The sequence below is a fragment of the Cryptomeria japonica genome, chromosome 9 (genome assembly GCF_030272615.1).
Source record: "Cryptomeria japonica chromosome 9, Sugi_1.0, whole genome shotgun sequence".
Lineage (NCBI taxonomy): Eukaryota > Viridiplantae > Streptophyta > Pinopsida > Cupressales > Cupressaceae > Cryptomeria > Cryptomeria japonica.
In genome coordinates this window covers 258649193-258672898 of record NC_081413.1, presented here as the reverse complement: position 1 = coordinate 258672898, position 23706 = coordinate 258649193, and the positions used below count along the sequence as shown (strand labels likewise).

General features: G+C 32.5%; 1 long non-coding RNA gene across 1 annotated transcript; it reads left to right on the top strand.

Moving 5' to 3' along the window:
* The first annotated feature begins 20642 nt into the window (after nucleotides 1-20642).
* LOC131034472 (uncharacterized) lies at nucleotides 20643-23212 on the top strand. The gene is made up of 3 exons (XR_009103799.2): nucleotides 20643-20886; nucleotides 22750-22815; nucleotides 22960-23212. It is a non-coding gene; the product is annotated as an uncharacterized LOC131034472 (long non-coding RNA).
* Nucleotides 23213-23706: the final 494 nt, after the last annotated feature.

Here is a 23706-nt window from a genome sequence, read left to right as displayed (position 1 = left end):
CTAAAAATGGTTTCCAATTTGTCTTTATTTAGTTTTAGTTTGTTTTTGTTTATCTTAGCTTTGTCACGATTTTTTTTCTCCATGTTTGACTTCATGAATATCAATGGCCAAATATGAAAAAGGCACCTAATGATGATCTTATGAATCTAGTCTCACAAATTGTTGTATTTTCAACTCATAGAGCCAACCTTGGTAAGATATTGCAATAACATACCAAGAATGATATTAGTGGTTGAGACATTTTGATTTCGAGGTTTCTTCAACTAGTTGACTTGGAACCTTTTGTTTTAGTACTAATGTTGTTTTCCTTTTGAAGGTTATTTGCATGGATTGCTAGGATCCAATGCTTGGGGCCTTACACATCCCTCAAACTTAGTGATATCCTATCCATAGCTTGTCTTGCTCTTAGATGCTCTAGCTTTTCACTTCTACTTTATCATATGATTGTAAGTTCATACTCCAACTAAAGTGGGGGCTAAATGTAGCATCATAAATTATACTCCTTTAGTTATCAAGACCAATTGCACACTCTATTAGCACTCATTTTAATTTTCCCATTCCTCTAAGCATTTTGGGACCATTTCTTACCTCTATTTAATCCTCAATTCAAGAATACAAGTCCTATATTACTAATACTTCAATACACTCTCCTATTTGGGCCCTTATTTTATGTGTCCCCTTTCTTCTATATCTTTTAAGTATATAAGGGGTCTATCTCATTTTAAAGTTTAATGCACTTTTTCCCCAACTTAAATATCATCAATCCTAATATAAATTATAGATCCAATATCAGGGCTCTATTATCTCACTTCCCTTAAAATTTGGGTCATTTTGTCTACTAGACATTGTAGCGTAACTACATTGTTTGATGCTTTTTGATTGAAATTTTGGGAGGATAAAGTGTCAACCTTGAAATTTCTAGATCTATCCTCAAAGGTTGGATATGACAGTTGTAAGTCATCCTACAAGTGAGATTAACTTGAGAACCCTATATAAGACATCATTCCTAATTCATTTCATCATCTACAAGTTTCATTTCAAGAGATTATTATTCTTCAAGAGCAAATGTTAGTTCTAAGAGTATTAAACTACAACAAGGCATCTTCAAGTATGTGTTCATGATGGATTTATGATGATTAATCATGTTTTTGTATCAACACATGGATGACTTATTCTAAGAGCATTGCATCATCAATTGAAGGTATAATCATTTCAATTAAATTTTTTGTTTCAATCATTTCAATTTAGATTTAGCGCATGCCCTATAAAGGTAAGATTTATTTCTAATCATCATTGTTGTAGGGTTGATTTCAACCCAAGGTTTGACTTAGGCAAGCCCTTATATACCCCAACACCATTTTCCTCTCTTTGTGCATCTGCAAGATCCAAAATAGGTTCCAAACTTAGATTAAATGTACAAGAGCACTCAGGACTTAGAGTTAGAGGTTCCTAGAAAAATTCAATAAAGAGAACCTAGAATATGTCAATTAGTGCCAAATTTCTCCTAGACTATGTCAATTAGCAACATAATCCTCCCTGTTCAGGTTGAAATTTGGTAGGAAGACAGTGCAGAGTCAGAGGGTCTTAGATTTGATTTCTATGCTCAACTGATCATGTGCCAATAATAGAGTGTGTATCTATAGTGCTTAGGTTGAGCTCATATTTTAGACATAGGTTACTCTCTAAATCCCCTTTCCAGTTTTGTACATCTCAATTTATCTCCATATTTGCATTTGTCTATTTATATTGTTTATTGTCAATATTGCATCATTTATCCTATACCTTTGCATAATTTCTTGTCCAACCAATCAAATAAAAAGAAGAACAACTAATAATTGTGCCTAGCTCTCCCAAGGGTTTGTATTTAGGCCTATTAGATGTTCTCCAATGTAATTTGTGGGATTGTGTTTGATTCCTAGTTTACATATTAGACTAGTGAATCCCATTTACCATATTACAACAATTAAGAAAGGTATAGCAACCACAATAGAGGAAAATGAAGTTCCTCCAAACTAACCAAAGAAGAAAATAATGGAAATGTTAAAGGAAATATACAAGGAAGGGGAACCTTCAAAGGTGAGGGATAATGATGATAGTTTGTTGGACATTAGAAGTCATTAAGATGCTCTATTTGTAATGAAGCCCATATGGTCATAGATTACCCTAAAAAAGGAAATATCCTAAGAAGAAGAATAAAATTTAATAGAAGAATTTGAAGCAAAGATGAGAGAAAACTTGATACTATACTGAAATATTATTAGAGGAGAAAGTTTCTTTTGAATAAAATATAAGTGTAGGACAATGTGGTGCCAATGGATGCTTATCGTTTACTATTAAACAAGCCTTGAGAATCTAGTTGGAATGTGATCTATCATAGTGGAGAGAACACTTGAGAGGTACAACATGAAAGAAGAAATTTTTTATTTTCTATGTTCAATAAATGCAAGAGAAACTAGTGTGACCCAACCCCCATAAAAGGTGTAGAATTTTTTAGTAGAATATTTTGATATTTAGCTCTATAAAAACTACTAGTTTTTTATTAACTAAAAAAATTACTAGTTAAATTTACTTCCATAATAAGATATTACATATGATATTGATCTGGTGTTGAGATCAAAGTTTCTTGACCAAGGTACACTAGATTATCTCCAAAATAAAATGAGGAAAAGAGAAATTAGATTGAAAAATTGTTAGAAAATGGTTCATAAGGAAAAGAATGAGCCCTTGCGGCACACTATATTTAATCTCACATAACAAGGAAGTGCATATAGAGAGTGTGTAGACTTTAGAGCTATCAACAGGATCACAATAAAGTATCAGTATCTACTTCCTAGAATGGATGATATATTAGACTTCTTGTATGGTGCTATTAAGATTTTGTCGAAGGTTGATTTGAGAAGTGGTTACCAATACATTCAAATCCAAAAAGGGGGATAATGGAAGATGGCATTCAAGACTAAGGATGGTTTATATGAATGGCCAGTGATGCCATTTGAACGTCCAAAACCTTTCCATTTTTATGTGCACTTTAAACAATGCATTTAGACCCTACATTGAAAATTGTCATAATATATGTTTTAATGACATTTTAAAATTTAATAGAAATATGGAAGCAAATTTGTAACACTTCAAATGATCTTTGATATGCTTAGAATAGAAAGAGTGTTTGTAAATCTTGAGAAGAGTGAGCTTTCCTTGGAAATGTGATTTTGGTAGGAATGAACATAGATCTCAAAAAGATTAACGATATAATTGATTGGTCTATATCCCTTAAAATATCATAAAGATAAGGGATTTCTATGGTTTGGTAAATTTTTTGATATAATCATTTAAAAAAATTGTGAAATAATTATGTCATTGATTATTGAATAAAAGAGAAGTTCTTTGCTTGGATTGAACTATCCAAGAGAAGTTTGAGCAAGTTGAGAGGAGGGTGTTGGAAGCTTCACTAGAATTTGATAAAATCTTGACCAACAAGGTGATTCTTAGTAGTAGCCATAAGTTGTGTGTTGAGTCAAGAAAATAAGTTAATCACTTAATTTAGTGAAAATATAACTAACACTAAGAAGAGGTATGCCACTCATGATAAATAATTATATGCTATTTTTCATACGTTCAATTATTAGAAGCATTACTTGTTACATATATAGTCCATCTTGTTGACTAACATCAAGTAATGAAATATATCAACTCTTAAGCCAAATTATCACATAAGCATGCCAAATGGGTCTCAATTTTATAATATTATATATTTATAACATAACATGTGAGTGGAAAAGTTAATGTGGTGGTTGATGCTTTAAATAGGAGGTGTTGCCCACTTGTCTCAATGAACAATATGATTTTTAGGTTTAATGAAATGAAGGGAGAATATGTAGTCAATTGCCATTTTAGAAAAAATATTGTTGTTCTAAACAACCTTCTTGTTGCAAGAAATGAGCTCTTTAATAAATACTTATTAGAAAATAAAGTTCTATTTAAATGGACCCAACTTTGTATTTTCACAAGGTCCAAGAGAGACAAATTGATTAGGAAATTAAATTCAAATGGCTTTAGGAGACACTTTTGAAGAAGCTTAGTATGCGAGAATGCTTTGGGCCTCCATTAAGTTGTTTCTAAATGTAAAGTTTGTCAAGTTTCTAAATATGGATAAAAAACACAAGTTTGTAGAAACCCTTGCTTGTACTTGAGGGACCATGGATTGAAATTTCCATGAATTTTAAGTTAGGATTGCCTTGTACTCAAAGTCATAATGATTCTATTTTTATTAATTTTCTAAGACAACTCATTTGATTTTGTGAAAAAGACTACTAAGGCAAGTGAAATTGTTGATTTGATTTTTAAAAGAGATTGTCTACTTGTATGCACTATCCAAGACTATTATTAGTGATTGGTATACAAGTTTTCTAAGTCAATTGTGGAGAAAATTGTGAAGAAAGCATGATGATAAACTATACTATAGTTTATCTTATCATCCTCATATGGATGGGTGAATGGAGGTGATGAATAGAAGTTAACGTAATTTCCTTTGATGCCTAGTTTGTAACAATCCAAGGTAGTGTGATTTGGTTTTTCCACATACTAAGATTACTAGTGGTAAAAAGCAAAGTAACTTATTTTATGTAGAAGTAGAGGAGTAAAGGCTTTTTATCACTTATAGTTTTCTCAAAATGACTAAAATTTGTTCTGTTAAAGGAACAAACAAGATAAAAAATGTGATTTTGTTAGTAGAAATCGGGTCACAAATAGAAAACATCACACTCAATTCCTCTCTTCTATTTGTAGTTAGGGATACCTTTAATGGATTGTTTAGTTTGTATCAAGAAATCCCAATAGAGATTTCTAAAATTATGAGAGCTAGGTTTCTTAGTTTATTGTTGCGATTATCTCTCTTGGTTTCTTGATAAAAAGATGGAAGTAACTGAAGGAAACCCATTCCACTTGCTGAGGTAACACAAACATTTCTATCATTGCAACAAGATAATCTCCTAATTTAGTGAAAATGTAACTAATCCCAAGAAGAGGTATGCCACTTATGATAAAGAATTATATGCTATATACCAGAATACTGAGGGGGTGTGAATTGGTATTCAATTAAATGTAAACCCTGCAACATAAAATTAATTCTCTTATTTAAAATAGATCAACTACAATGAAACACAATATTGCAATTGCACAAGAGACACTATATTTATGTGGAAAACCCAACAAGGGAAAAACTACGATAAGCAAGCTGCTTGGATCTAATGTCCAAATCTAGCCTCACAATAAAAACACGATTACAACTTTATTTTGGCTACAACCCAAGGAAGAAAAAACTCCATGAATAAAAATTTTATGGATTCAACCAAAGGAAGTTCACTACTCCCTAATGAATACAAAATTTGAGAAGGAGGCTTCAACCTCAAATTGGCATGAATAATTGATTAACTTCTACCACAAGAAAATATTTTGTTCACGTCAACTACGTTTGGCTCATTTCCTCTAGCACACTTCTGGGTCTACTCAAATGTATCTATCTTTGATTCACTACCTCCAGTAAGAATTAGGCATTTATTTACACACTTCCACACAACACACATAAACCACACCATTTACAATGATTTGATCTTCCATTTATATCCTCTGCAAGCATCAACAAATTCTCCAAGTCAGCCAAGATTAATCATGAAACGCACATCAACCAAAGAGGTCAACACCAAAAACATTTGCAGTGAGATAAGTGAACCCAAATCACCTTATCGCACATATCCATGCTAGCACAAACTACAAAGTATTGGCGCAAATATCCCAGGTTGGCCAGGCAACCATCTAACCTTCCAAACATCTACTCTAGTCAACAAATAGTTATGGCAAGATCAAGAACCACAATGCAAAGATCATAACAACATAATATTATTTTCAACATCATTCCTATACACTTCTTTCAAACTAATATGTTTAATTGAGATGGAAAAAATAAGAGATACTGAAACTAATGACTGTATGCATATCAAACAACATAGTCTTGAGATATAGCAATTAGTTTCATACTTGCAATATACCTAAACAACAGAAAATTGAGGGAGAGACATACAAATAATAAGAGCAAGTTATCTAGGCTACAAGAGCCAAATTTGAGATGCAGAGATGTGGGGATCATTCCTCTAACCCATCTTGATAAGAAGTGAAACTATCTTAACTATGTATGCCTTGGAAATAACTATGTTGACATTTGTCACCCAAAATGAGAGACATACAGAATACATGTCCCCTTTTGTCTTACTTCCAAACCACAAAAACATATATTCAACTATAGAGAAATGTGGTACAATCTCCTAAGCCAGGGACACCAAAACTGGCACAACATACTTGAGCTATTTCATTCCAACAATCTATTAATTAGGAACATTTTGACATCCAACCATGAACATCAAAAGCATCACATTTTGACAACCAACCATAAACTTTCAAGCATATAATCTCAACACATTGTCACCACAACTACAAAATCTCCTCCTTTGGACATCCACACAAGAAAATTATATAACACACTACTCCATATTTGCAACAATCATAAGACTAATGCTCCATATTTGCAAGACTCGTATCATTAATGAAAACACATTTTACTATATCAACAATCATATCCTGGGTTGACATCAATGACAACACCATATCTGCAACAACCTCCCCCTTTGTCATTGATGAAAATACCTACTATGTGCTCAAATATCTCCTCCCCTTTGATATCAAGGGAAAAGGGTAAGGGTTATTCATCATAATCTACAAAAAATTCTCTCCCTCTTAGCATCAACCCACTACCTACTCCTCTAGAGAGGTAGTCCTCATTAGTCTAAGAAAAATTTATGTCTTGTATTGTTCCCTCTATCCCAATGCACCATTTGGACATCTAGTTGGAAGGAGGGGAAACAAGCCCTAACATTAATCTAATATAATCAAATGTGTCCTTTGAAAGAGATTTTGTAAAAATGTCTGCAACCTGATTCTTTGTGAGTACATATTCCAACTTCACTTCTTGATCCGCAATGTTCTCCCTTAGAAAGTGATATCAAATAAATATATGCTTGATTCTAGAATGCATAATCAAATTATTTGAAATATAAATGGCACTTGTATTGTCACAAAAAATAGGAATAGGATCATCATATGTTACCTTGATGCCCTTCAAGGTCTATTTCATCCACAACACATGGGTGTAGCAAGATGTCATTGCAATACACTCTGCTTTTGTTGTTAACAAGGACATTGAGTCCTGCTTCTTACCGAACCATGAAACTAATATTCTTCCCCAAAAAAAGGCTCAACTGCTTGTGCTTCTTCTATCATCAACATTATCGACCCAATCAACATCAGTATAGGGACTCAAGTCAAAGTCATTACCATTTTCTTACCACAAACCATATTCCAAAGTATTCTTTAAACATCTAAAGATTCTTTTGACTGCCTTCACATGAGTTTCTTTAGGATTTTCCTGAAATCTTGCAACCAAACATACTACATGCATAATGTCAGTCCTAGATGTAGTTAGATATAGTAGGCCCTCAATCATAGATCTATACCAAGTCTGATCAACTAGAGGTGACTCGTCATCTTTACTCAAATGACAACCTATTGCTATAGGAGTACTCATGGTTTGTAGTATTCCATACCAAACATTTTCAATATATCTTTAGCATATTTATCTTGAGAGATAAAAATATCATTATTGAAATGAGTAATTTGAAGTCCAAGAAAGAATGATAACTCACCTAGAATAGACATCTCAAATTATTTCTACATCTCTTTAGCAAACCTCTTACACATTGCATCATCTCCACCAAATATTATATCATCAACATATACAACAACATCAATAAAAATTCTATCATCCTTAGTTTTTATATAAAGATTTCTATTTGTGGTACCTTTTTTGAATCCTTACTAGTGTAAGTAATTGTCTATTCTTGCATGACAAATCTTGAGCTTTTTTGAGTCCATATAATGCCTTCTTAGGTATGCATACCATGTTTAGGTTTCTAGATAACTAAAATCCATTAGGTTGCTCAAAAATACAAATTTGACATCCACCTCATATACCTTGAAGTTCTTGTGTACAACAAAAATAAGAAACATTTTAATTGCTTCCATTCTGGCCATCAAAGAAAATTTATCCTCAAAATAAATTCCTTCAACTTGTGAATAGAATTTACATATAAGCTTTGACTTGTTTCTTACAACTTCTCCATCTTAATTTAGTTTGTTTCTCAACAACCATTCAGTTCCTATCACATTCTTGTCTATAGACCTTGGTACCAGTTCCCAAGTTTGATTTTTGTCAACCTGATTTAGTTCTTCCATTACTTGTATCCAACCTTCATCCTTGCTAGCATCATTAATAGTTATTGATTCTATCTTTGATAGAAACAATTTAATTTTACTTGTTCATTTGTCTTTTCAATCCTTCTCCTAGTTTGCACTCCTTCATTTTTATCTCCAATTATTTGATCTTCTGAATGATTCCTTTGAACATATTTGACAAGGTCCTTCTTAGGAGTTTTCTCCTTTTCTTCAAGTGCCTGTTTTTTTGCTATACTAGGAGGTTCATTTGATTCATAGCCTTTCATTCACATGTATTTTGATGCAAGTATTCATCAACTTTGACATTTGGACTTTCAACTATCTTTCTTAATATTTTGTTGTAGCATCTATATGCCCTACTCCTAGTTGATTATCCAAGAAACATACCTTCATCAGATCTAGAATCCAAATTCCCCAAATCCACTTAATCTCTTTTGATGTAGCATTTTCTCCCAAGACTCTAAAGTGTTTGATAGTTGCAAGTCTTCCATGCCATAGCTCATATAGATTCTTGTCATTGTTCAGTCTTAGTTGTCCTTTATTAAGAATATAGATTGTAGTATGGCGTGCTTCTTTCTAATACACATTTTTTTTCTTTTAACATTGTTCTTTCCATTTCTTGAATAGGGTAAGTGCAAGAAGTTGTGTCCACTTTTTGGCCAAAAAGTGGAAGTTTTTTCCCTTTTTTTCGATTTCGTCCCGTTTGACCTAAATATTTGAGGCACTTAAAGAATGAATCTTGAAAAAATTCAATAATAGAAAATGCAGTGATTGAAGTATACTTTCCAAATATGTTATTCATTTTAATACCCAGATCTTAAAAATGAAGTTTGAATAAGCATTACTAAAACCTATAGTTTAAAAGTCACTTTTCAGGATCATACCATGCCCATGTACGACAAGCATAATTTGACCTAAATGAAATTATTTGTATAAATCCTTTTGGGAAAAGATCTATAACTCACTCACCTTTGATGAGAATATTTTTTTGTAATTTTTTTCTGCATAATTTTTTTTTGTTAATTTTTTATTGGGCATAAGCATTGTTTTGAAAAATTCTTGTGTACGGCAAGCATAATTTGACCTAAACTTAACATTTAAAAAAAAAAAAAAAACTGTATAGAATTGTGTCTAGTTTGATGCCATATAATTTTTTTTTCAAAAAACTTAGAGATAAAAAAGTTATTAAAAAGCTAAAAAACCATGTTATTTCGAGTTTATAGACCTCTTTCATTAGTAATTATTTTAAAAATAAAAATATTGATCAATTTTTTAAAAATTTATATATTTCGAATCTAGACAGTCTCTACTATAATGGGTTTTCGTTGTTTAAAAAAATTCTGAAAATTTGGTGTTCAGATATATTTTTGAAGTCATTATTCTATATGAAGATTGATCTGGCCTTCAAGTTGCAGGTCAAACCAGGTCCAAGCCAAAGGGTCGGCTCTCCAAGCCATTTCCCAAGCCAAAACCGAAGCTACAACCGAACCAAAGTTTGAAATTTTTGAAACGGGATCTCGTTTCGTTTTAGCAAACAGGATGGGATCCCGTTTCAAAAACAAAACGGGATCCCATTTCTCTTTTTTTTTTTTTAAATAAACTATATATACATTTTAAATTTTTTTTTTTTAAATTTTTTAAAAAAACAAACAAACTATATATACATGAAATATAACATTTAAGTTTAAGTCAGATTTCCCTTTGTCTTTTTCCTTTCTTATACTTTAAGTTATATTTCATGTATATATTGGCAAGATGTTTGAGAGTGGTTTCAGATCTCTAGGAGTTATAATACAGATTCTAGATTTTAGAAGATCTTATAAATTGTGACGTAATAGGACTTATAATGTCATAATACAACCTATTATGTCATAATTAGTCCCACTGTGTCATAATAGGTCCCATTGTGACATAATAGGTCCTATTGTGTCATAATATGACCTATTAAGTCATAATAGGCCTTATTATGTCATAAGACCCCTCAAAAGGACCTATTATGACATTATACCTCTTAATAGGAACTATTATGACTTAAGACCCCTTAGTAGGACCTATTATGTCATAATAGGTCTTATAATGTCATAAGACCCCTTAAGAGAACATGTCATGTCATAATAGGTCCTATTATGTCATAAGACCCCTTAAGAGGACATATTATGATATTATACCCCTTAGTAGGACCTATTGAAGGGTATTATGTCATAATAGGACTGATTATGACATAATATGACCTATGATGACATAATAGGTCATATTATGTCATCATAGGTCCTATTATGACATCATAGGTCATATTATGTCATAAAATCCCTTAAGAGGACCTATTATGACTTTATACCCCTTAATAGGACTTGTCAAGGGGTAGTATATCATAACAAGACCTATTGTGACATAATAGGACCTATAATGTCATAATACGACCTATTATGTCATAATAGGTCTCATTGTGACATAATAGGTCCTTTTGTGTCATAATAGGTCCCTTTGTGTCATAATACCCCTTAAGAGGACCTATTATGATATTATACCTCTTAATAGGACCTTAATGACATAAGACCCCTTAGTAGGACCTATTATGACATAATAGGATTGATTATCATATAATATGACCTATTATGTCATATAGGTCCTATAATGTCATAAGACCCCTTAAGATAACCTGTCATGTCATAATTGGTCCTATTATGTTCTAAGACCCCTTAAGAGGACCTATTATAACATTATGCCCCTTAGTAGGACCTGTTAAAGGGTATTATGTCATAAAATGACCAATTATGACATAATAGGATCTATGATGATGTAATAGGTCCTATTATGTCATCGTAGGTCCTATTATGACATCATAGGTCATATTATGTCATAAAACCCCTTAAGAGGACCTATCATGACTTTATACCCCTTACTAAGACATGTAAAGAGGTGTTATGTCATAATAGGACCTATTGTGACATAATAAGACCTATAATGTCATAATACAACCTATTATGTCATAATAGGTCCCATTGTGACATAATAGGTCCTATTATGACATAATACGACTTATTATGTCATAATGCGACCTATTATGTCATAATACGACCTATTATGTCATAAGACCCCTTAAGAGGACCTATTATGACACAAGACCCCTTAGTAGGACCTATTATGACATATGTAGAGAAAGATAAGCTGGTTGGAAGAGAGAGATGGTATGTTTAGAGAGAGTTGAGGGGTATTATGTCATAAATGGACCTATAATGTCACAATATGACCTATTACATAATAGGTCATGTTATGTCATAATAGGTCATATTGTGACATAATACGGCCTGTTATGTCATAATAGGTCCTATTATGTCATAAGACCCCTTAAGAGTACCAATTATGACATTATACCTCTTACTAAGACCTATTATGACATAAGACCCCTTAGTAGGACGTATTATGACATAATATGATCGATTCTCACATAATAGGACCTATTATGTACCCCTTAGTAGGACGTATTATGACATAATATGATCGATTCTCACATAATAGGACCTATTATGTCATAAAACCCCTTAAGAGGACCTATTATGACATTATACCTCTTACTAAGATGAACCTTAGTAGGACCTATTATGACATAATAGGGTTGATTATCACATAATAGGACCTATTATGTCATAATAGGTCCTATAATGTCATAAGACCCCTTAAGAGGACCTGTCATGTCATAATAGGTCCTATTATGTCATAAGACCCCTTAAGAGGACCTATTATGACATTATACCCCTTACTAGGACTTGTTAAAGGGTATTATGTCATAATATGACTAATAATGACATAATAGGATCTATGATGATGTAATAGGTTCTATTATGACATCATAGGTCATATTATGTCATAAAACCCCTTAAGAGGACCTATTATGACTTTATACCCCTTACTAGGACTTGTTAAGGGTATTATGTCATAATAGGACCTATAATGTCATAATAGGTCTCATTGTGACATAATACGACCTATTATGTCATATTACGACCTATTATGTCATAAGACCCCTTAAGAGGACCTATTATGACATTATACCTCTTACTAGGACCTATTATGACATAAGACCCCTTAGTAGGACCTATTATTACATATGTAGAGAAATATAAATTGGTTGAAAGAGAGAGATGGTACTTTAAGAAAGAGTTAAGGGGTATTATGTCATAACAGGACCTATTGTGACATAATAGGACCTATAATGTCATAATACGACCTATTATGTCATAATAGGTCACATTGTGACATAATATGACCTATAATGTCATAATATGACCTATAATGTCATAATACGACCTATTATGTCATAATAGATCACATTGTGACATAATAGGACCTATTGTGACATAATAGGTCCTATTATGTCATAATAGGTCCTATTGTGACATAATAGGTCCTATTGTGACATAATAGGTCCTATTATGTCATAATAGGTCCTATTGTGACATAATACAACCTATTATGTCATAAGACCCCTTAAGAGTACCTATTATGACATAAGACCCCTTAGTATGATCTATTATGACATAATAAGTTCGATTATCACATAATAGGACCTATTATGACATAATAGGTCCTATAATGTCATAAGACCCCTTAAGAGGACCTATCATGACATTGTACCCCTTAGTAGGACTTGTTAAAGGGTATTATGTCATAATAGGACTAATAATGACATAATAAGATCTATGATGATGTAATAGGTCCTATTATGTCATCATAGGTCCTATTATGACATCATAGGTCATATTATGTCATAAAACCCCTTAAGAAGACCTATTAGGACTTTATACCCCTTACTAGGACTTGTTAAGGGGTATTATGTCATAATAGGACCTATTGTGACATAATAGGACATATAATGTCATAATGCAACCTATTATGTCATAATAGGTCCCATTGTGACATAATAGGTCCTATTGTGACATAATAGGTCCTATTATGACATAATACGACCTATTATGAGACCCCTTAAGAGGATCTATTAAGACATTATACCTTTTACTAGGATCGATTATGACATAAGACCCCTTAGTAGGACCTATTATGACATACGTAGAGAAAGATAAGTTGGTTGGGAGAGAGAGAGATGGTACATTAAGAAAGAGGTAGAGATTTATATTTAGAGAAATATAGGTAGATAGGGGGTAAGGGGAGGTGTATAGAGAGCGAAGATAAAGAGCAAAGAGTTAAGGACGTGAGAGATAGGTAGAGACATAGTTTTAGATTATGGGAGAGAGGGGACAAAGTGAGATAGAAAGGAAAAAAAAGACAAAAAGAAATGTGAATTATATATAAATTTTATATTTCATGTATATATATAGCTTGTATTTTTTATAAAAGAAATTTAAATATATATATATATATATATAATTATTAAAAAAATAAAAATAAAATAAAATAAAGGAAACGGGATCCCGTTTTGTTTTTGAAACGGGAACGGGATCTCGTTTCTTAGATCTAGGCTTGGGATCCCGAAGCTAAATGGGATCCCATTTCAAATTTTGGCTCAGGTTCTCGACGTGAAATGAGATCTCGTTTCGTTTCTCATGCGCTCCATGAGAATTGCCATTTTTTTCTAAGTGTAAAAATTCTAGACTAAGTGGACACAACTTTGTGCACTTACCCAATAGTTCTATTCTTTCATTATACTACTCCATTTTGTTGAGGAGTTCTAGGAGTAGTTAGATGCCTTATTATTCCATGTTCTTCACAAAATTGAACTCAAATTCATTTGAAGTGAATTCAACTCTTCTATTTGATCTTAGATGCTAGATTCTACTATTCGTTTCATTTTCAACCATTTACTTGAAAATATTAAACATATTAATAGCTTCTGATTTTCTTTCAAGAATGTAACCTATACCATTCTACATAAATCATCAATGAGTAACATGAAGTACCTTTCAATTTCAAGACTCTCTGTTCTAGTTGATCCGCACAAGTCAACATGAATTAACTCCAAGGGTTTTATAGAAGAGAACTCCTTGATCTTGAAACTTTTCCTTGTTTGCTTCCCAATCTGATATTCTTTGCATAAGGTGTTTGCAGGCTTGACAATCTTTGGCATGTCTCTAACTGCATGTGTAGAGATGATCTTCATAAGATTCTCAAAGCTGATGTGTCCAATTATTTTGTGCCATGGCCAACATTCACTTTCCTACCTTAGAAGAAATTTTCTTTCGTTTTCTTCCCTTGGGTTATATACATTGTCTTGATTTTACTGGTTCCTTCTGCCACCAGTCTCCTAGATCTTGCCTTCCTAATTTAACATCCCTTATCATTAAAAGTGAGATTGCGACCTTTGTTTTACATTTGAATTATACTGAGTATAACATAGATAACATCTTCTATCTTGTTCTTCCCATCAATAGTTATTGTGCCTTTTCTGCAAATTATCATGGACTCATACCCACATTTCACTACAACTCCATTTCATTTATCAAGATTTATGAACTTACTTTTGTCACCTATTATATGGTTAGAACAACCACTATCAATCAACCAAGAGTTTGTCTCTTCTTTTGCATGGAAGGAAGTCCACACAATCATAGATGTTTCAATATTATTATCAGCTTCTAGAGTGCAAGATATCTTAGTAGGATCAAAATCATTAAGAACAAACTTATTTATAACATTTAGGACCATGAAAAGAGTTTCTTCTTTATTGTCATTAGGAGCACTGGGCAGCTCATCATCTAAAAAGTAATAATTTTCTTTGGAATAAAGACTCCTTTTGAACTTGTTTCTTTTGGAAATCTTTTTGCTACTTTTTTATTCTTTACAAGGATATTTAGATGCATAATGAACAACTTTGTAACAGTTAAAAGATTTGAAGGTCGCTTACCTTTATATTTGCCATTGCCCTTCTTGAACTTTGTAACAAAGTTTGCTTCTTCTTCATCAAAGTCTTTGTTCTGATCAAATGCTTCATTCTTCTCCTTCTTGTTGACCTTAAAAATTGTTTCTTTGTTAGGAGCTTCCTTGTCAAACTCTCTTATTTCAAATGTAGTGAGAGCACCAAGTAATTGATCCATTAAAAAGATATTCAAATCTCTAGCTTCCTCAATAGAATATGCTTTAGGACTATAAGATTTGGGAAGAGACCTAAGTACCTTTTGTACTACAATTGGTTCTTTCAATTTCTCTCCAAGATCTCTAATTGCACTAACAACTTCATCTACCTAGAGAAAATAGCTATCAATATCCTCATCTTTTGTCATTCTTAGATTTTCAAATTTACCTTTGTAATTTTGTAGCTTGGCTTTAGTATACCCTTCATAAATACCACTAAGCTTCTCCCAGATATCGCTAATAGTGCAATAGCGCATCCACATGGGCTTCACTGACTAGGCAATATTATATAACGTGCATTCATATTAGGGGGTTTAATATCCAAAAAAATAAGCTCAGTATATTATCTGTCTCGTGAAAATAGGGGGCTTTTGTAAGATATCTTTAGTATGCCATGAACAAACATGATATAATCCAAGATCACTAAGTGAAGCCCTCATGAGTGCATCACCTTTATAAGCTAAGCATTAGCTAGTCCACTCAAAATAGCATTTTTTTCTTTAGCATTATTTTCATATACCCTGATCTTAGTTGGATTAATTGGATGAGTGAGGAGAAGTATAACCATTCTCAATAGATTTCCAAACACCAAACCCTAAAGAGGTCAAATGGGATTCCATCCTTATACATCAAAAATTGTAGTTTTTTCCATCAAATTGTGATATCTTGTGAAATCCTTCTTGTGCCATCCTAGATCTTCCTCGAGTTGTTAGGCTTGTTTCAAGGAACTTGGCTATAGTACCAATTGTTAAAAATACCAAAATATTGAGCGAGGGGGTGAATAATTATTCATCAAATTTAAACCCTTCAACATAAACTTAAAATTCTTATTTAAAATAGACCATCAACAATGAAACACAATACCATAATTACATAAGAGACACTAGATTTACATGGAAAACTCAACAAGGGAAAAACCACATTGAGCAAGCTGCTTAGATCTACTATCCAAATCTAGCCGCACAATAATATAACAAGATTACAACTTTGTTTTAGGGCTACAACCCAAGGAAGCAATAACTCACTGAATAACAATTTTATGGCTTCTACCAAAGTAAGTTTACTACTCCCCAATGAATACAACACTTATAGAAGGAGGCTTCAACCTTAGATTGACATAAATGATTGATTGACTTGCACCATGAGAACTTAATCTGACCACATCAGCTAATTTTGGCTCACTACCTTGTTGTCACTGATTTTAGCTAACTTGAATCATGGGACAACCCCTACGAACCTTGTCTGTTTCATGGCTCACGTCCTCCAAGATTAGTTGACTTACCTCGTAATTTGTGTTGGTTTGCATCTTTGCTTTATTTCATTTTCTGTTTTCATGTCTTGTCCTCTATTTTATCCCTTAACTACACTTCGAGTTTTAAAACCCGAAATGCTGTTATTTTTTGAGTTTGTTTGCACGTAGGGTTTTAAAATCCGAAATGCAGTTGTTCCTTCATGTAGGGTTTTAAAACCTGAAGTGCATTTTTGCCTGCACATAGGGTTTTAAAACCCAAAGTGAATTGTTGTCTGGACGTTAGGTTTTAAAACCCAAAGTATAGTTTTGTTTGCAAAATGGTGCAAGTTGGGGTTTAAAACTTGACCTGCAAGTCTTTCTAGTGATAGGGTGGGTTTTAAAACCCGACTTGTAACTTTAGTCTTGCCCATATGTAGGTCGAGTTTAAAAAGCCGACCCACAACTTATGTTTTTCCAAATTAGTAGATCGGGTTTTAAAACCTGATATGCCAGTATGACCTACCCTTGTGCAGACCGAGTTTTAAAACCGGATTTGTTGATTTTACTGCCTTTATTGTGTAAGGGTCATTTTGTCTTTTAGACATTGTTCTAAGTCTTTGAAGCTAGAAATCTGTTGATGCACAAATGATTCTACCCCTTTGATACCATTTTACAGGAATTCACATCAATGATAAGGTAGCTGGTGGACGATGAGTTCTCTTTAGCCTCATTTGATAAGTTGATCAAAATTCAAGCCAACTTAGATGATCTTGCATTTGTGCTAAAGAAGGACAAGAAATGATATGTGAATGTTGGAGACTCTATTTCCCGTGTTCACGCAACTACCAACTCAACATAAGCTCCAGACAAGTCTCAAATGCTGGCTACACTAGCTATGTATTTTAGAAGACAAATGATGTGAAAAAATGGAGAATAGAGTGTCCTCTTGACACTAGTTAGTTTAGATTCATGTAGTTGCATTTTCTTTTACTGCAAATTTTTATGTAGATGCATTTTCATCTTATGCACAATCTTTAGATATTTTGGACTCTGTAGTTGAATAAGTCAACTGTGCCCACATAATTCTCAACTCCTTCCCTAAAAAAAGAGGAGCCTCATTTGTAATATGGGATCTTTTGCAAGCTAAGCGAAACTCTGCCAAAATTTTGTCTCAAGTGAAATTTTGTGTTCTCTTGTGTTGAAATTAATAAAGTGAATAAAGAAAGCAATTTTATGCTCCAAACTTTGTGTTGGACAAGGATTGTAGCTTATGAGTGGATGTTCTTATGTCATTTACTTATATGCGATTCTTGTTTACTTGATGGTATTTGTATACGTTGTGTAAGTGAAGGACTTTTCTAAGTGTGGATAGAAACTTTGTGTTATATAGCATATTTAGAGCTTTGTTGTAATACAATGATTACGTGGGAGACTTTGGGCTAGTGCTAGTTACTTTCATGTTATAGATAATTTATCTTGAAGACTTTGGGCTGCAAGATATCTTTAGTTATTAAATTGGAAAAAAGTATCTTCATTTTTGTAAGACTCTGTGCTTACGTTATATAGATTGAAGTGAATTGTTGTATACAATTTTAGTTGATTATTGTAAGAAGATTGTATCAAGCAAAGGGGATTAATATTAATTCTGAAGAAAGAGAATTATACACCCGAAGCTTACCCCCGAGATTTAATTTTTAGTTGTTGAAATATCAAGTTCTATCAGGGAACCTCCCCTTGTTGAGAGGAGAGACTTTGTCTCACCATAGCTATGTGTGAAACATATATTTTGTCTTTAGTATGTTGGTGACAAAATATTCACCCAACATGCCTTCAACAAACTTTTGGGTCTACTCAAATGTAGCTACCATTGGTGTTGCCTTCAAAAAGCATTACAAATTTCTTTACATACTTTGACAAAACACATCAATGACACCCTTTTCAATGATTTGATCTTCCATTTATATATCCTCTGTAAGCATTAACAAGCTCTGCAAGTTGGCCAAGATGAATCATAAAATGTGCATTGGCCAAAAAGGTTGGCTTCAAAAACATCTACAAAGAGAAGAGAACAACTATGGTCCAATCCAAAGGATAAATGGGATCTAAATCAAATTAGAACACATCTCCATGCTTGCGAGATCATCAAAAAAGTGGCGCACATACTCCAAGTCAACCAAGATGAAATGTGTAGGCATCAAACGTGTATCCCCAAGGAGGTCGGGCCCAAACAATTCTATGATGGAAGGGAAGTAAATGCAGACCAAGGCAAGATATAAAATGAACCCAAACAAACTTATTACACATCATCATGTTGGCGCCAACCATAAAGTATTGGCACAAATATTCCAAGTTGGCCAGATAACAATTTAACCTTCCAAACATCCATTCTAGTTAATAAACAGTTTCAAAAAGATTAGGAACCATAGTGCAAAGCTCATAACAACATAATATGATTTGTAACATCATTCCTATACCCTTCTTTCACACCAATACAGTCAATTGAGCTAGTACAAACCAATAGATACTGAAACTAATCACCACATGCATGCCAAACAATATAGTCTTGAGATATAACAATTAGGTTCATATTTGCAATATACTTGAACACATAAAACTTGAGGAGAAGACATATATAGACAATACAAGTAAGTTCTCCAAACCGCAAGAGCCAAATTTGAGATGTAGAGAAGTGTGGAGCATTCCTCTAACCCCTCCTAATAAGCAACAAAACCGTTTCAACTTTGTATGCCCTAGAAATAACCGTGTTGACATTTGTGACCTGAAATGAGAGACATATAGACTACGTGTCCTTCTTTTTCTTACTTCCAAATCGCTAAACCAAATCTTCAATTGTAGAGAAATGCAATACAATCTCTTGAGCCAAAGACAACAAAACTGGCACAACATACTTGAGCTATTGCATTACAACAATATATCAATCACGAACATTTTGACATCCAACCATGAACATCAGGAACATCATATTTTGACATCCAACCATGAACTTTAGATTAGCACATTTTAACATCCAATCATGAACATCAACAACATCACATTTTGACATCCAACCATGAACTTTCAAGCATGCAATCTCAACATACTATCACTACAATTGGAACAATATCCCCCTTTGGACATCCAAACAATAATATTCAATAACACATTATTTCATATTTACAACACAACACACTACTCCATATGTCTGCAACATTGATATCATCAATGACAACACAATGCACTATATCAACAAATCATATCTTGGGTTGACATCAATGACAACGCCATATTTGCAATATTTCATCTATTGAATTATTGAAAACATTGCTTGTGACATAGAGAATTCATCTTGTTGACTAACATCAAGCAATAAAATATATCAAAGTTCTCAAGCCAAATTGTCACATAAGCATGCCAAATGGGTCTCTATTTTACAATATTATACATTTATAGCATAACATGTGAGTGAAAAAGTTAATGTGGTCACTGATGCTTTAAGTAGGAGGCATCACCTACTTGTTTCAATGAACAATGAGATTGTTAGGTTTGAAGAAATGAAGGGAAAATATGTAGTCGATCCTCATTCTAGCAAAATCATCGTTGCTCTCAACAACCTTGTTGTTGCAAGAAATGAGTTCTTTGATAGATACTTATTGGAAATATACTTCTATTTAAATAGTTGCAACTTTGTATTTCCACAAGGTCCAAGAGAGACAAATTGATTAGGGAGCTGAATTCAAATGACTTCAATAGACACTTTTGAAAGGACAAAACTTATAACTTCATATACGAGAATTCTTTTGACCTAAAAAATTAAATAAATTGAATTTCATGCTACTAAATGACTTTTGTTAAATCCGTTCAGCTGTATGAACTTAGTCTCCTTTGAGAACTGTTCTTTATTTTCTTCAACTACCTTTGGGTAGCTTTATTTTTATTTTTTAAATTCACTTTTGTTTAATATAAAAAAATAAAATAAAATAAGTTGTTTCTACCTTTAATGGATTGTCAAGTTTGTATCCAGAAACCCCAACAAAGATTTCAGAAATGACGAGATCTAGGTTTCTTTATTTATTGTTGCCATCATCTTTCTCGGATTCCTGAGAAAAAAACTGAAGAAGCTGAAGGAAATCCATTCACTTGCAGAGATAATGCAACGATTTCTATCGTTGCAATTGTTTATAGTGGGAAACCTGATCGCAGAGCCCTTTTGCAATATTTTATGGTGACAGGTAAGATTGCAAGGGATTTTGTCTAGCGCAGGGAAGGAAAATTTTGAATAAACATTTTCCTTATTTCTGATCTGTGCAGAATACATTATATCTTCTTCTTTAGCCATTTTTTTATAAAAGATTCTTTTTATCATTATTTTGTTTATTAAGTGTAGGGAAAAGATCTTGAAATTTTGGAAGCTAGAAATGCAGATAAAATTTAAGCCGTTTTAGGTCCCGCCTCATATTTTCTGTATATGATTGGAGCAAATCAGGGTTTCTTTTGTTAAAAGGAAATTGATGTTTGAAGCGTCTGCAGGATTTATTTCGTTATTTTTGTCATCCGTTGCGGCATTTTTTGGTTAAGTGATGGAGATTACTGATACATTTTTAGAATATATGCAGGCAACCACATAATTTCTTGCAATGCCAAATTTCTTATATTTTTTTGTCACATTTCTTTCCTCTTTTTCCTACATTCTTTTAGGCATCCCTCTCCCAACATTCAAAGCTTTTGATCTGCAAGTGGTGGCACCTGTGATCTTCTTGTGCATTTAGGTTGCAGCTGCTTTTGCATGATTGTGGAATCTCTTGGATGCCTGTTTCCCAGTGAGAAATGTCCCTGGAAATCTGATTGGCAGTACAGAGTATCAATGTTTATGTCAACCCCTTCCTCGCTTTCGTCAATGCCCATGTTTTAGCCATGCTCTGCCATTCTAAGTTTGGATTGTTCCTTTTCTCCGCTGGATGGATTCTGATCATGACCATTTTCATCTACGTTTTCCTGCCAGGTTCGTAGGAAGTGGTGCTGAACCCCTTCTTCACAGTTTGTGCCAAGTTAAGCAAATGTTTTTCAATATTTATACCTAATGTTGGATATATCTAAGAGCTAGAACTCATTGTCAGGAAAATCATTCTGTATCCTAGCTCTCTGCTGGAGTAGCTGGAATGATTTTGAGAATGTAGATTATCTTCTACTTTATTTCAGAATGATATCAAATTTAGATTTATCTTCTACTTTATTTCAGAATGATATCAAATTTTTACAATGTATAGTGATTATTGCTGCATTACAATCTATAGTGATTATTGTTTTTGTTTTTGGATTAATTTGTGTGTGTTTTTCTATAACATTTTGGATCACAGTCTTTAAGTTCTTTATCATTCTGATGATGGATCATTGAGTGTGATCTAAAATATTGATAAAAAACTTTCACACAATCTGATTCAGAAAGAACAACGATATTAAGACAAATTTGTGAAATGTTCATCAATAAGAAAGTCGATGCTTGAATTAAAGCTTGTAGCTAACAGATCTTTAAAAATAGAAACTGGTTCCCCTTAACATTTTTGAGAAAGATGATTTGTTTGTGTAATCGATCAAGATAATTTTAAGACAACTTGGAGAAATCGTGATAGCAATGAAGAATTGGAGCAGTGTTTGTCTTCTCGCTCAATACTCAGTATGATTTAACTTAATGGAGTATGCATTTTCTCTGTTTCTTGATTAGGTTTGTAAGAAATGGGGTATGCATTCTCTAGGGCTCAATTCTACAATAAAGAGAATTCAGTTTGATTTTTGTAGGCTCATCTAAAATATGTTAGGACAATGTTTGTAGAATTTGTCACTTTGTTTAGAGTTCTTTGCCAGTGTCTTGTGTGACAAGAGTTAAAAGTTGTCACCAAATTAACATATGGTTTTCTACTCAATTTCCCCCTTTCTGCTTATTTTCTCATTCACTCTCTGGAAAGTTGTTGCTGAAATGACTAGAACAAGATTCTATGACAACGGGCTCAAGGATAAGATGAATGTCTTTAATAGATAATGAACACATTAATGCTATAAACTGATCCCACCTTGTTTTTTCATTATTTTGGCTGCAGGATGTATTTATGGAGTTTGCTTACCTTGGGCTAATAACTTATTGAAGGGTGCATACAGTTTGGGAGGTATCCTTAAAATCTCTTGGAACTTTTCACAGCTTCTATTTTTCTTTCATTTATCATATATGCAAGATAATTTCTGTATTATAGTTTCTTTTCATTGTTTTCATTTCATTTGTATTAACTAGTGTCTCATCCTTGTAAAACCAGGAGGAGCACATTGATTTGTTAAGATAATAAACATGTCATTATGTTCAAATAATAATGTGTAAATAGTATGAGGAACATCAACTTGTCATTATGTGCAAATAATAAAGAATAAATGGCACGAGGAATATCATCTTTGTCATCGACAGTAAAGAATAATTGACATGAAGAAATCAACTTGTCATAGATAGTGTTGTTAAAATAGTTGCATCTGCCATTTAAATATAATAGTAATTTCTTTAAGATTTGTTAGTAATTAATTTTTCAAATATTGTATAAATAAATAGTTGATTAGGTATAGTTTTAATTATAATAATTTAAATTAAAAAATTTATAATAATTTGAATTTTGATTATTATTTTGAAGGTTAGTTAAGTGATTTTTTTTTTAAGTATACAATTTAAATTTTTAATATTATAGTATTTTATAATGGAAAATGATATATTAATTAGATTTTAAAATTTAAGTTATTTTGTATAGTATTTGAGAAATAAAACGATAACTTATTGAATAACAAGCATCAAAATATAAAATATAATGATGAAATATCAAAAAAGTTGAACTTACCTTTTTTGATCTTTTTAATGTAGTCATGTCTTATATTATTTCAATAAATATTATCAAAGCAATCAAAGATGTTAGAATCATTGATATATGTAATTATTCCCCCAAATTTATATAATTTTTTGGATCAAAAATAGAATTGTTTCAATGATTTTCATAATCTTTGATGAGTTTTTAGATGTTTTT